General features: G+C 52.6%; 1 pseudogene across 1 annotated transcript; it reads left to right on the top strand.

The window, feature by feature from the left end:
• Positions 1 to 338: 338 nt before the first annotated feature.
• On the top strand, positions 339 to 12551 carry LOC308355956 (basic leucine zipper transcriptional factor ATF-like 3; annotated as a pseudogene). Its single transcript has 5 exons — positions 339 to 461; positions 621 to 746; positions 1009 to 1137; positions 3901 to 4005; positions 12071 to 12551. The product of its transcript is annotated as a basic leucine zipper transcriptional factor ATF-like 3 (transcript).
• The last annotated feature ends 803 nt before the right edge of the window (positions 12552 to 13354 follow it).

A 13354-nucleotide genomic window follows, 5' to 3' on the forward strand; every position in this document is an offset into this window, starting at 1 on the left:
ACCGCTCGTTTTTCTCTTCGGTGGGCCCAAGTACAATACTGCTTGACTTTGTATCTTTTCACTGGCAGGCAGGTGGAGGGGAAAGCGCGGATACCTCTACCCTGTCCCCAGCTTGGCATTAAGGCTCACATTTTAACTTGTGGGCAGAGCACCTGGCGCTTTAACCTAAAGGAAAAAGCATCTGAGGTTCAGACCAGGTCGAGAGTGACTTCTGCCCTGGTAGATTCGCTCTCAGGACGACCTCCTCCTCCCCACCCCATAAGGAGGGAATTCACCCTCGGGGCGGCCCCGTCTCGCTCTCCCCCACAGCCCCGCGGCGTCCCTGGAAAGAAGGGCACATGCCCCCGCAGACAGGCCCTGGGATGCCGCGGCTCTCAGGGTGGGCATTGGGACTCGGCAACGCTGGCTGCCGGCTCCTGGCCTGCGCCTCGCGGGCAGGGGAGCCCTGGGTCGAGGAAGGAGTGAGGATGGAGCCTGGGCGACCGATCGCCCCGAAGAAAGTCCCTAAACACTGACCCCTGCGCTAGGGAAAGGCGGGGCCCCGGGCGCGCAGGAAGATGCCAAGATGGGACCTGGAAACAGCCCCCTTCCCGTCCAAGCCACCCACTTGTGTTTCTCAGCCTGAGTTCCCCGAGAGCGTCCGAAGGACCCTAAAGGCTGCGCTGCGTCTCCCTGACCCCTCGGGCCCCAGCGTCCCTTCTCGTGAGTGGGGCTTCGCGTTCCCTCCCGGGTTCCGGAGCCGCCACGTGACTTCCACGAAGCCCAGGGACCCAGTGGAAAGCCGCGACAGGGGTGGGATTTGGGTTCCCGAGTGGCGGCGAGAGGGCAGGGAGAGGAGGAAAAAGGGGCGGGAGTGAGGGGCGGGCCGTGGCCGGGAAGGGAAACCCGAGGAGCGAGGCGGCCGCAGGCGCCGGGAGAGCGGGAAGCCCGGGGTGGGGGGGGGAGGGGAGGACGGAGGGCGGCAGGTGCGGGGCCCCGAGAATGCGGGTGACCCGAGAGTGCCAATAGGCAGAGCCCCGCGTGCAAGGCGAGGCAGGCCGGGCCGGAGGAGCGCCCTGCACGTCGCAAGTGCTCCCAGCGGCCGGCAGCGTCCTGCAGAGGAGCGTCGGGGCGCCTGGGAACCAGCCTCAGCCGCAGGTAGTGGACTAGAGGCTCAGGGAGGCCGGCGGGCGTGCGGGGATGGGAGCGCCGAGGGGCACGAGGAGGTGGGTCTGGGGCTCCGGGGTGGTGAACGCTGAGTGCTGGGGTGAAGGGCGCTGCGGGAGCCAGAGACCGGCAGGAGTGGGGTCGCGGGGCAGGAATCCCGCGGGCGCTTCTGCCCGGTGGTCCCCAACTCACGCACAGTGCCCGCCGCCTCCGGAACGGTGACCCGGCTCCTGCGCCCCGGGAAGCGGAGAGGCCGCAGGGCGCAGACGACCGGGCACAGTCCACGCTTCTCCGCACGTGGGATCCGCGCTGTCCCGGCGTCGCCATCCTCGCGCTGGCGCCCGCTGCCACCCCACCCCCGGCGCGCGTGGCCCTTTGCAGGCGCCAGTGTGTGCAGAGGGGAAATTCGGCCCGAAGGGGCAGCTCGTGTCCAGGCACTCCCAACATCTACCCTCCGAATGGGGAACTCGCGACCCATCAGCCTAAGGGTGCGGGGTGGGGGCCCCGTAGCGGGAGAACTCCAGTCCCTCTGCTGGTGGAAACCCCTTGGCCCGCGTTCAGCCCTCTGTGCTGTCACTGGCAACATGTACAACTGCCTACTCCGGAAACAGATAAAGTTGCCCGCGGGGATGGCAATCAGAGAACTTCCCACTCCGTTGCTCTGGAGGGAGTCTTCATCGTTATGTCCCCCCTCCTCCCCTTCCCAATTGGATGCCTGGCACATAGTGTCATCAGGTGACGCTAGAGAGTCACACATTTCTGAGTTTGGACCTCGGTTTAACCACACACAGGTTGAGTGGCCTTGAGCATTTTATTTAACTTCTTTGAACCTCAATTTCCCCACCTGTAGAATGAATATAGTAATAACCTCTCGAAATTTTTATGACTAATTAAGATATGGTTAATAATTTATGATTATCTTAACACTTGGCTCCCCTCTTTCTGTTTTGATTGAATGTTACTGCTGGGTTCTCAGCTGTGACCATATGGATAGGTGATTACATCCAGGTTAGAGTGTCTTGCTCCCAGAGGACAGGATGCAGGTTGCTTCCTTGGGTCCTATGACTTTTTAATTGTGAACCAAAAGGCATGATTTGGAGACAAGCACTACGGGAGACTTGAAAAATGGCAACCTCCACAGGTTACTGTAATAGTAGTAACCTATTACTATATAATAGTAGCCTCCTTAGGTTATTGAGGGCATACCATGTGCTGGGAGCTTTAGGTTAAAATCTCATCTTATCCGTATGCTAGTCCCAAGCATTAGGCTGTTGGAATGATTTATGCAGTCATTACCAATCGGTTGTTCCGGGCATGCATCTTAGTGCCTAAAACAGTGCCTGGCACACGCCAGGTACTCAGTTAATACTTGCTGAGAGAATGAATGACTCACACTTAGGATAAATGAGAAAACTGAACATTCAGAGAATTTAAGCCATTTCCCCCAAGCTGTATTGACAGTAAGAGACAAAACCAGTGGCTATATATTTCTATAGCTAGAGTTCTGTCCTGTAAACCACATTTTGCCCTGTGGTGTCCTGGTTATGTTAACTAAGACTTCTTTGCCTCTGAAAAGCTACATTTTAACACCTTGTGCCTGTTCCCTTAAGCACTACTTCCAGACCACATCTATTTGTTCTATTATTTATAATATGTTATCTGTCTCCTTCTATAGGCTTATATTCTTCTGTATACTGAAAATTCTTTACTCACCAGAGTTGGGGGAGAAGTGTCTCTCCTATTTGGAATACAAAACCAGATAAAATAACTGAAATTACCCATTATCTTATATTATCAATATTTGCTCTCCACTAATGTTAATAACTGAGTAGCTTTCCTGTGTTTGTATCCCACTAACCTCTTGGCTTTTAAACTGTTTAAAGGTAGCATACCACATCCCCGCCCTTTGGTACCTTCTCACAGGGTTCCGGAAAGCAAATACTCTCTACTTCTCCATGTTTTTTCTGTAACTGAAATGTTTTTCATCTTGGTAGATATATATATATATATATATATATATATATATATATATATATATATATAATCCTGCCTGTTTCAGGATAACTCTTGAAGGATTCAACTAGGTGTGGTTGTATCTCATATAGAGCTGAGAGCTTTCAAGACACATCATGAGTTTGCTTTCTGATTCACTCTGACCTGTGAAAATGTCCATCGAGCATTGTTCAAATGAAGTGTCTGAGATCATTTGGTGTGTTGGTAGAATTGTGTGGTTGCAGTTAGTTGTCAGTGTAAAATGTGCATGCAGTATCAAAAGTACCTGTTTGTTTGTGGCGGGGTAAGGCCTGCCGCACAGCGAGTTCCAGATAGCACATGCCTTCTGCCTTCCCTGTTCTCGGATGCACGTTGACACCGCACCTCTTCCAGGCACACACCCTGTGGGGTAGAAGTTTATGAACGTTGGTTTGGAGTCCAACAGACCTGAGTTCCACTTCCCATTTCCCCACGTCTAGCTGTGATACCTGGAGCGAGTTCCTTACCCCCTCTGAGTTTCTTATCCTCATCTTTTAAATGGCAGTCTCACCATACATTTCTCAGGGGGGTCATGGAATGAGCAGCTAAACTCAGCCAGGGCACAAGGCTGAACAAGGGGCTAGGGCTGTCCCACCCATGTAGCAACAAGCATTGCCAGGACTGCAAATAAAATGGTGAAGTGATGTTGAGGAAAGGGACAGGGCAGAGGAGGTCGAAGCAAGGCGCCCCGACAGCGCACCTAACCACACATTTCCGCCCCAGAGCCCAGACGATGATGACCGGAAGGTCCGAAGGAGAGAAAAAAACTGAGTTGCTGCTCAGAGAATTCGGAAGAAGCAGACCCAGAAGGCTGACAAACTCCATGAGGTGAGCCTGTGGTTGGGGCAGAGCCACATTAGGGCCACGGAAAGGAGCTGTGGTGGTGGCCCCAAGGTCACGTCCTGGTCACCACCAATTTGGACACGTACGTCTCATGTCACTGCATCCTTCCAGCCCAGTTTTCCGATCCTTCACGGACATCTTTATCCCTCATCCGCTGGGGGTTCCTCTCTCAAGTTCCTTTCATTATAAATCAGAACAAAATGAAACAAAACCTCCTCTCGATCCCAATTCCTTTTCAAGACCCATTTGTTTTCTTTCCTTCCTCCCCTCCCTGCTCCTCCCAGAGAGACCTGCTGTCTCCATACGCTCAGTGCCATTTATTTCCCAGCCTTCTGTTTTGGCGTTTCTGCCGCCCCGCCCCACCCAGCACGCACGCACGCACGCATGCACGCACACGCACGCATGCACGTGACCATACGCAGGCCACGTGCGCGTGCGCACACACATCCTTTCCGCAGAAGCTGCTCCCGCGGGGACTCGTAGTGCCTTGGCACTACCTGATCGAGGACTTCTTTTAGACTCATCGACTGTGACCTTGCTGACCTTGCTGAACATTTCACACCATTGACCTTCCCCCTTTCCTGAGACCTTCTTTCAAGGTCTTGAGCATCTAAAAGACCGCATTTCCCACTGGACCTTCCTAACCACCTTTCTTCTCCGTTTCTTTGCTACCTTCTCTTCCTCTGTCAGTTCTCTTAAGTTTTGGTGTTGACCAGGCTTTCAGACGCTGCCCTTTCTCCTTCCCACCCTGAAGATACGATCTATTCATCTGTTCTCGCAGCATTAGCTCCCTACATTGACTACTCCAGGCAAGACCTCAGTTGGAGGCCCCCCGACCCCCTATCTCCAATGTCTGCTTAGATGTCCTCAGATGGGTGGGCTGCAGGCTGCCTGGATGCAACACGGCTCTGATATGTGTGTTTACCCTGAGACATTCTCTTCTCCTCTTGTCTTCAAGTGAAGTTAGTGGAGCTCACCAGTTTTCTCATCATCCACGTCAGGAACCTGGGATTTACCCTAAACTTTCCCATTTTCCTCTACCCTTATGCATAATCCCACATAATCTCACAGACAGAACATGGGAACTGCCCCATATCAGGCACTGGCCTCAAAGGTATCCAAGTGTCTGTGCAAAGAACTGATGATAGTTCTGAACGCTCATCTTTAGACAAGGTTGGTGTAAATCACTGAGGTTTTTAATTTAGCCCTTCCCTGCCTGCTGTCTTGTCACAGCTGATCTTAGCAAGAGGGGTCTGGGGGCATTGACAACGTAGCAGATACCGAGGTATTATGAGGGGAAAAACAATCTCTGAAAAGCCTGTCACGGTAAACTGATAACAGGTTTAGGATATACATACTCCAGGGGAGACAACCAATGATAGAAATTCACAGTGGGCATAAATTACGAATATCAGACTCTTTCCTGGAAGCAGGAAGGCTGGGCCCTAAAAGGAGATAGGGTCAGATGAGATCCTTCCCAGCCTGAATTGTTCCTGTAAACTTCCCAGAGAGGAGTTGGAATGTCCTTTGTCTCCTTTCTTCGTCCCCCCTTGCGTTTGAAGCAGTCCTGGTTCTAGCCTCATGTTACCAGATTACCCCAGAGGGCACTTGTGGCCCAGTTAGGGCATGGCCCTCCATTCAGACCCTGTGTGCCAGCTGGACAGCCAGGGCCCTTCCCCTCAAGAAGCTTCTGGTCCCAGCCAGGTGCATTAATATAAGGAAACACTAGGGGACACTCATTTGTAAGTCCCAAGTGATTATGTGTGTGGTGGTGGCTAAATGACGATAAGACCTTCCACAGAGCAAGAGCGGGTAGATTCATTCCACAAATATTTGTTAGCACTACCATGGACAAGGCCTTGATGCTAGGTCACAAAGAGAGGAATAAGATCTCCTTCCTATTTTTGAAAGCATAGGAGTATGTTTTCAGGAAAGTATATTCATTTCTTATGGACTTTGTAATACATGAGGACAAATTTGGCGGCTTAAAACAACACAGATTTATTATCTTACAGTTTTGGAAGTCAGGCATCTGGAATGGGACTCAACGGGGCTAAACTCAAGGTGTCAAGAGGGCTGCATTCTTTCCAGGGGGTCCGGAGAAGAATCCATTTCCTTGCCTTTTCTGGCTTCTAGAAAATTCTGTGTTCCCTGGCTTGTGGTCCTCTCCCATCTTCAAAGCCAGCACTGGCTAGTTAAGTCTTTTTCATGCTGCATTACTCTGACACTGTTCCATTGTCACATCTCCTCTGACTCTTGACTTTTTCTTTCACTAAGATCCTTACGATTACATTGGATTCACCTGCATAATCCAGGATAATCTCCCCACGTTCAGATTCTTAATCACGTCTGCAAGGTCTTCTTCTTCTTCTTCTTTTTTTTTTTAACCACATAATGTCACATATTCACAGGTTCCAGAGGTTGGATGTAGACGTCTTTGGGACATCTTTGGGAGGCCCTTATTCAGCCTACCTCAGAAGGTAGCATAAATCCTACAGGGTCAAAGAAGACGGTTTCTCTCCGTATCTGTCATTGTTGGATTTGATGCCCAAATGAGCCAGGTGCCTGGGAAAGTTAGGGTGGTACATTTACTCCTGCCTGATCCCTCTTAGAACCATGGGGGTCCCCCTTCTGTAGGGTTCCTAGCTTCTTCTGCGGTCTACATGCCATGTCACATGATCAGATATGGCAGGTGCTGTTGTGGGAAATGGGGCTAGTTGATCGGAAACCCATTCCCTCCATGGGAGAAAACTCCCTTCTCTGCTTCTGTAGAGCAGGAAGAGTAGATCCTGCTCACCCATCACCTGCAGATCACCTCATCGAGGCCAGTCTTGTTGAGAAACTCAGTGTCCAGGAGGCCAGGACAGTGGGTCCATTCATATACAGACCCCAAAGCTATAGCCCCCATCTTTACTGTCACTAGCTACATACTAGTGTTATTGGTCACAAGGGGCAGTGGGGGAGCAGGTGGCCAGCTCAGGAAAATGGAACTACATCCCAGTCCTGCTGTAGAAGAGGAACGTCATCTCTGGGTGAAAGGGTAGCACATGAATCATAGCTTTGCCGGTAATTCCTTACCTCCTTCCAGGGAGGGCATCCCAGTTATGGGGATCTTTGTTCTGTGGGGCCAACAGAGAAAAAAAAAAAAGTAAATATAGTTTAAAAAAAGGAGTATTTTCTTAAACTTTGAAAAAAAATCTGTATGTTGAGGGTGGGGTGTCTGGCTTAAAAATGTGGTGCAGAATTGTTTTAGTGGCTCCAGGAAGTGAGTTGAGGGCAGAGCACCTAGCACACTGCTCTGGATCATGGCAGAAAAGCCCGTCAGGCCTCCTCGGGCTCCAGGCCCCATCAAGCATGGGGCACGTGGGAACCAGACACAGTTCTCAGAAACCTCAAACATGGGATCAGTCCCTCTCTCTCAGAGACACTAAAGGGTCCAGAAAGCTGCCACCAGGTAGCCAGGGCCACCGCCACTCCCAGGGGAGCTTCGGCCGTGAGAAGGGCTGTACTCAGTCCTTTCTCCATCCCATCCTGTGGGGTGACATGGGTGCATCTCTCAGAGGAACTCAAGGTCTTTATTTGCCTTCCTTGAATACCACGAAGGGGACCATCTGGAGCTTGGTTAGAATCCCCACCCTTCTCTGCTGCCCGCCTCGTTTACTCACTTTGAGTCCCCCTTCCCTCCAGCACCCTGAGAAACCTCCTCCAGGAGCAGCTTCTAGAAGCCTCTGGGCTACATCCCCTGGCTCCTAGTTCTCCACCTCCCCGGAGGGCAGGGCCGGGAGAGCCTGAGCAGGCCCTGCCAGAGGGAGGCTGGGGTCACTCTTCAGTCTGAGTCTTCCCCTCGGGGAGGTGGTTGCTGGAAGCCCGAGTGTGGTGCCGAGAAGCTGTTCCTAACGCGTGTGTGTCTGCACCTCCGCGCTCACTGTGGCTTTTCGAATCATCCTGTCGAGGCGCTACACCTCTCAGGGGGTTGGGCACATGCCTGAGTCCACGTCCACAAATAAGGATGTGCGTGAACAGTGCAGCTCTGCAGCAGGCAGAACCGTGTCTCAGAAGTGGGTCCGACTGGTTCGAGCCAGGCAGCCCCAGGTGAAGACTGAGAAAGAACGTTGAGTCAGAAAAGGAAGGCAGGGATGCCATCCTCAGGAACCCCAAATGTCACCAACTGACAGATGTCTTGGGCAATTCGGTTGTGGTCTGTGTTGTCACGGCTTCTTCAGCTGTTGCCTGTTCTAAGAGAATGCTTCGAGTCGTCCCCCCTTGGTTCAGAAACTGATGATGACACCCATTTGTACAGTCCTCCCTGATGACACAATTTGTCTGCTGGGAAGGTCAGGGTGGGGCTAGGGAATAGGCTTTATTGTAAAATCCTGAGCACTCACAGCCCTTTACTGCTGGTAACCACCACGGGGAAATTTGGGGCCAGGCACTGCCAAGTGAAAGCAGAATTACTTCCTTGCTCAAGGGCTGCAGTTGACCTTGAAGTCAGGTTCCAAGCCTGCACGACCTTGGAAAAGTCATCGTGGCTCTCAGAGTTTCGCTTTCTTCGCTTGTGAAATGGGGTCTGTGTGTGGCTGTGCCCTTCTGATGGCCTTTTCCACCCCTCATTTCCTTTCTGCCTTCACTGCCACCTCTGGCCCCGGGACCCACATTAGCTCATTTGCCAGTTTTTCGTCCTGGACCCTGGATACCCCCAGACAGTCCCTCGGTCCCCAGCCAACCTCCCTTAGATGCCCAGACCAGGTTTTCTTGAATTCGACACTGTTGACATTTGGGGCCAGCTAATTCCCTGTTGGGGTTGGGGGCCTCTGCGCACTGTAAGATTTTTTTTACGTTTGTCAAGTCGGGTACCTTCTTCTCAGTGTGAAGTGGGTCTTACTCCCCCTTCACCCCCATTTCCTCTCACCTCCTCTCCACTCGCCCCAGCTCCTCCTTTTTTTATTTATTTTAAAAGATTTTTATTTATTTGACAGAGATCACAAGTAGGCAGAGAGGCAGGCAGAGAGAGAGGGAGAAGCCAGCTCCCTGCTGAGCAGAGAGCCCGATGCGGGGCTCGATCCCAGGACCCTGGGATCATGACCTGCGCCGAAGGCAGAGGCTTAACCCACGGAGCCACCCGGGTGCCCCTCCTCCTTTTATTTTGTTGTTTGGTCTCACCAGAAGATCTTGACTTCTTCTCTCCTTTTTATTCCCTCGGCTCCATGAAAGTCCCTTAGCAGGTTGATGAGTAAAAGTCAAATCCCAGAAGAGAAAGTCCCCACAGAGAAGGCAAATGGGGGACCTTGAGGGGCTGGGGTTTGGGGGAAGCAGTGTTACTTCAGGAAGACATTAGGCAGCGTGGCCCCTCCTGGCTTCCAGAGATAAGGCTCGGGAGCGCGGGGCATCCTGCCACGAAACTCAACCAGCAAACAAGCTACTACAGAAATGGGATATTCTGCCACAGCAAAGACTTTCCTGTTTTTTGGAATCTAGTTAAAATGTTTGCTCATCGGAACCATTCACATCTGTTCTCCATTTTACTGGGAGGTGAGGAGCACGTCTAGTTTGTGTGTGTGTGTGTGTGTGTGTGTGTGTGTGTGTGTGTGTGTGTCTAGTTGTGTGTGTGTGTGTACGTGCGTGTGTGCATGTGTGTGTATACACACGCTCCACAGAGCTGCAGCCCATCGTCCTGCGGCTGCAGGCAGCCTTCCCGAGATGACTGTCTTCCCATCCACCGCCTCCCCTGGCCCATGGAGGGCTTGTTGCCACATTGTAGATGGAACTCGGGCTCTAGGACTCGAGCTTCTGAGAGGCCCGAGGAAAGCGTGAGGAGTGGGGCCGGCAGCAGGGCTGAAGGCGGAAGGGGGCCCATGGGCTAATGAAGCCGGCCTGACCTGGGACAGCCTGCGGGGCGGGTGTGGAGCATATTCCAGACCACCCTGAGGGCCTGCCTGGGGAAGGCTCAGACGGCCTCTGTGTGCAGCACCTCTGGTGCCTAGAGGTGGGGAGGGAAGGAAGCCAGTGCGAGAAGGAGGCAGAGGAGTCACTGGGCGGTGGCCCATCAGGCGCAGCTCCAGGAGAGGGTAGCAGAGGCTCCTAGGTGCTATACATTTCTGATCTTTGGGAAGCGATCCTATTTAGTATAAGTAAGATTGAATGTGATATGAGATTGACTAGAACACATGATGAGGGTTGTGGTTCCATGAGGTGCTGTGATCCGGGAAGCCTTCCTGGAGGTGGTGGGCTTGAGCTGGGCTCACACAGGAATGGAGGAACGTACTCCAGTGGAAGAGAACAGCATTAGCAAAGGGCCAGAGTTGAGAATTTGCATGCGCTTTAGGGGCCTGTAAAAAGATCAGACTTTTTTAGTGTTATTTTTGAAAATTTACTAGTAAGAGAAAAGATGTGGTGGATAATAATAAGGTAGGGTCCCCACGTCAGGAAAAGCACAGTAAACAACATTGCAGCAAGATTTAAATAAGGTTGGGCGCCTGGGTGGCTCAGTCGTTAAGCCTCTGCTTTCAGCTCAGGTCATGATCTCAGGGTCCTGGGATCCAGCCCCGTGTTGTCAGGCTCTCTGCTCAGCTGGGAGTCTGCTTCCTCCCCCCTCTCTCTCTGCCTGCTTCTGCCTCTCTGCCTACTTGTGATCTCTGTCTATCAAATAGGTAAATAAAATCCTTAAAAAAGAATATTTAAATAAGGTTCTCATCTTCAAGATGATTTCTATCTGCCAGTGGCCAAGTACTGTAGAACTTACCAGTGACTCGGAGGAAGAGAAGGAAGACCTAACTATCAAGTTAATGGACAGCTTATAGCTGTGTAGTATCGTGATCCGTGAGCTGACCCGTTACGATTCAGAAAGACTTTGCTAGGCTGGAAGACGCCCAAGTGACCGCAGTGAAAGTCAGAAGAAGTGGATGTAGAGCCCACCCTTAATCTTCAGAACATCAGGCATCGTCCAGATATAGACAGAGAAGCAGCAGAGGCAGACGGAGCTTGCACTTCTCTGCAAGCACAGGGAGAGTCCCCAGGGTGAGGTGGCTGCAGGCCTGGGTCCGTCCCCGGGGCAGGCCACCCCCGTGCATCTCCCTGTGCATGGTCACGCCATCCCCAGAATCGCTCTGGGAATGACTCTTTGCCAGATAGATCCTGGCAGGTGAGAGTGTGTGTTGGGATGTCCCCCAGGAGGACAGAAGGACCAGAAGTCCTAAAACCCAAGGAGCTCAGGAGACCTGAGACAGTTGAGCTTAGGGAATACCTAAGGGGAAGTGGTATGGGGCTGCCTCCTAATATTACAAGAACTGCGATGTTGAAAAAGTATTGAATTTACTCTGTGTGGTTCCATAAGGTGGAACCAAGCCCAATGGATGGGTGTGAAGGAGCGAGAGCTTTTGTGTCAGTGCAAAGAGGAGCTTTCTAATAGAGCAGCTCAGAAAAGGCAGGGACTGTCCTTTGAAGAAAAGAGTGCCCAGCCCAAGTTGGATGTCTGGTTTCTACATTGTGTGGGTTGGGCTGAGGGGTATCTATGAGCCCCTCCAGGTGTAAGCCTCTGCCAACTCCGCTATGGTGGAAACTTCAGAGGTGAGAGCCTGGGCGGAGCCAAGGCAAGGGATACTTTCCTTCATTTACTCATGCGGTCAGCAGAGGTGTATTGTGTTTCAGGCACTGTTCCAGGAGCTGGGCCCACAGTGGTGACCCCAACAGAGATCTTCACAGAGCTGCTCAGCAGTTGGGGGAGGGGAGGCAGTCTGCACAGGGCCACAAGGTCAACTTCAGGAGTGACGGAACGTTCTCTTGATGCACGTTGACCCTTACCAAAGCTCACTGCACGAGACCCGTAAAACAGGTGTATTCTGTTTGAGGTAAATGGTATCTCAGTCAGGCCGGTTCAAAAAGCACAGCCTGCCCTCTTGGACCTTTCATCCTGGTGGCGGGAGAGAAACAGGAAGCCAAGAGGAGCGGTGAAGGGGGCTCGGCTCCGGAGGGAGCTGTCCCGGGGAGGAGGCCAGCCTCCCGGCAGGGAATGGGGCTGCAGCGACCACGTCACCCACCCCGTGTCTCTGTGCAGGAGTATGAGTGCTTGGAGCAGGAGAACGCCGTGCTGCGGCGAGAGATCGGGAAGCTGACAGAGGAGCTAAAGCACCTGAGCGAGGCGCTGAAGGAGCACGAGAAGATGTGCCCGCTGCTGCTGTGCCCCGTGCACTTTGTGCCGGTGCCCCGGCCGGACCCCGTGGCTGGCTGCCTGCCCCGATGAAGCCCGCGGCTCGTCCTCCTCTGCCGACGGAGGAGCCTTGGTCTTTTTCACACCTGGTGGGGGAAGGGTTCCCTCCGTGTCTGTGTCCAGGGGGACCGGTGGCCAGGTCACCTCCTCGGAGCTCCTGGCCGTGTCCTCAGCACACAGCTTCCGCAGGACGCTCCCGAGGGCGCCTCTCGGAGCCCTGAGTGGATCCGGGCCTGGAGGCCACCCTCGGGAGTCCCCTCAGTCCACTCTGGCAGCTAGTAGTTTCCATGTTGTGCAGAACTATTTCCTCCAGAATTTGGAGAATAAAGGTGGTTATGATCTCTCCTTTGGCCACGTTCTTGGAATTTAGACAGACAGGATGTTTCCTAGTCCTGCAGAGGTGGACGCCTTCTGTCTCCTCAGGCTGTTTTGTGGCTCCTGGGTCTTGCTTCCCCGTCCTGGTCATCGTCCCCGTGGTCATAACTGGGCTTGATGCGGGAGGCACCTTTGGGGGCCTGGAGAGCAAAGGCTGATGGGAATTCTTGCCACCGCAGCTGGGTCTCGAAGGGGTAGTCATGCTGGGCGGGACTTGGGCTTGTCTTCCGGTTGGGTGGCCCTCTGTCTCCGTCAACAGCCCCGCCCATGCTGGGCTCTCATGGGAAATGTTCTCTTCCAGGCTCGCTTTCCTGTCTCTTCTGGACACTCTTGGGCCACCTCCCCATTCCAAAAGTAGGCATTGGATCAGAGGACAATTTGACTTTATGCTAGTATGAATCACAACAGAACGGGGAAATCTGTCCCCTAGTTGAAAAAAACAAATATTTTGGCAGATGAGGAGAGCAATTTCCTTTCCAAAGTCCCATCTAACTATTATTTCAGGAAAAGCAGAACCAAGACAAGTGGAAGGTGGCCCCAGAGAGAAAAGCAAAATGGCAGAGGACTCCCCCATCCTCTTCCAATTCTCTTTTTCTCTGGACCAAGAGAGTTGTGGAGGGCAGAGCCATACCATCCTAAAGGGCACAAGGAACGGGAACAGAAGGAAAATGCTTTGCTGTAAATGTAGATGTTAAAAAGAAGAAAGTAAGAAAAGAGAGAACCCAGACCCTCCCAGGGGTGACCAACTTGCTGACT

Source organism: Martes martes, assembly GCF_963455335.1.
Source record: "Martes martes genome assembly, chromosome: 15".
Classification (NCBI taxonomy): domain Eukaryota; kingdom Metazoa; phylum Chordata; class Mammalia; order Carnivora; family Mustelidae; genus Martes; species Martes martes.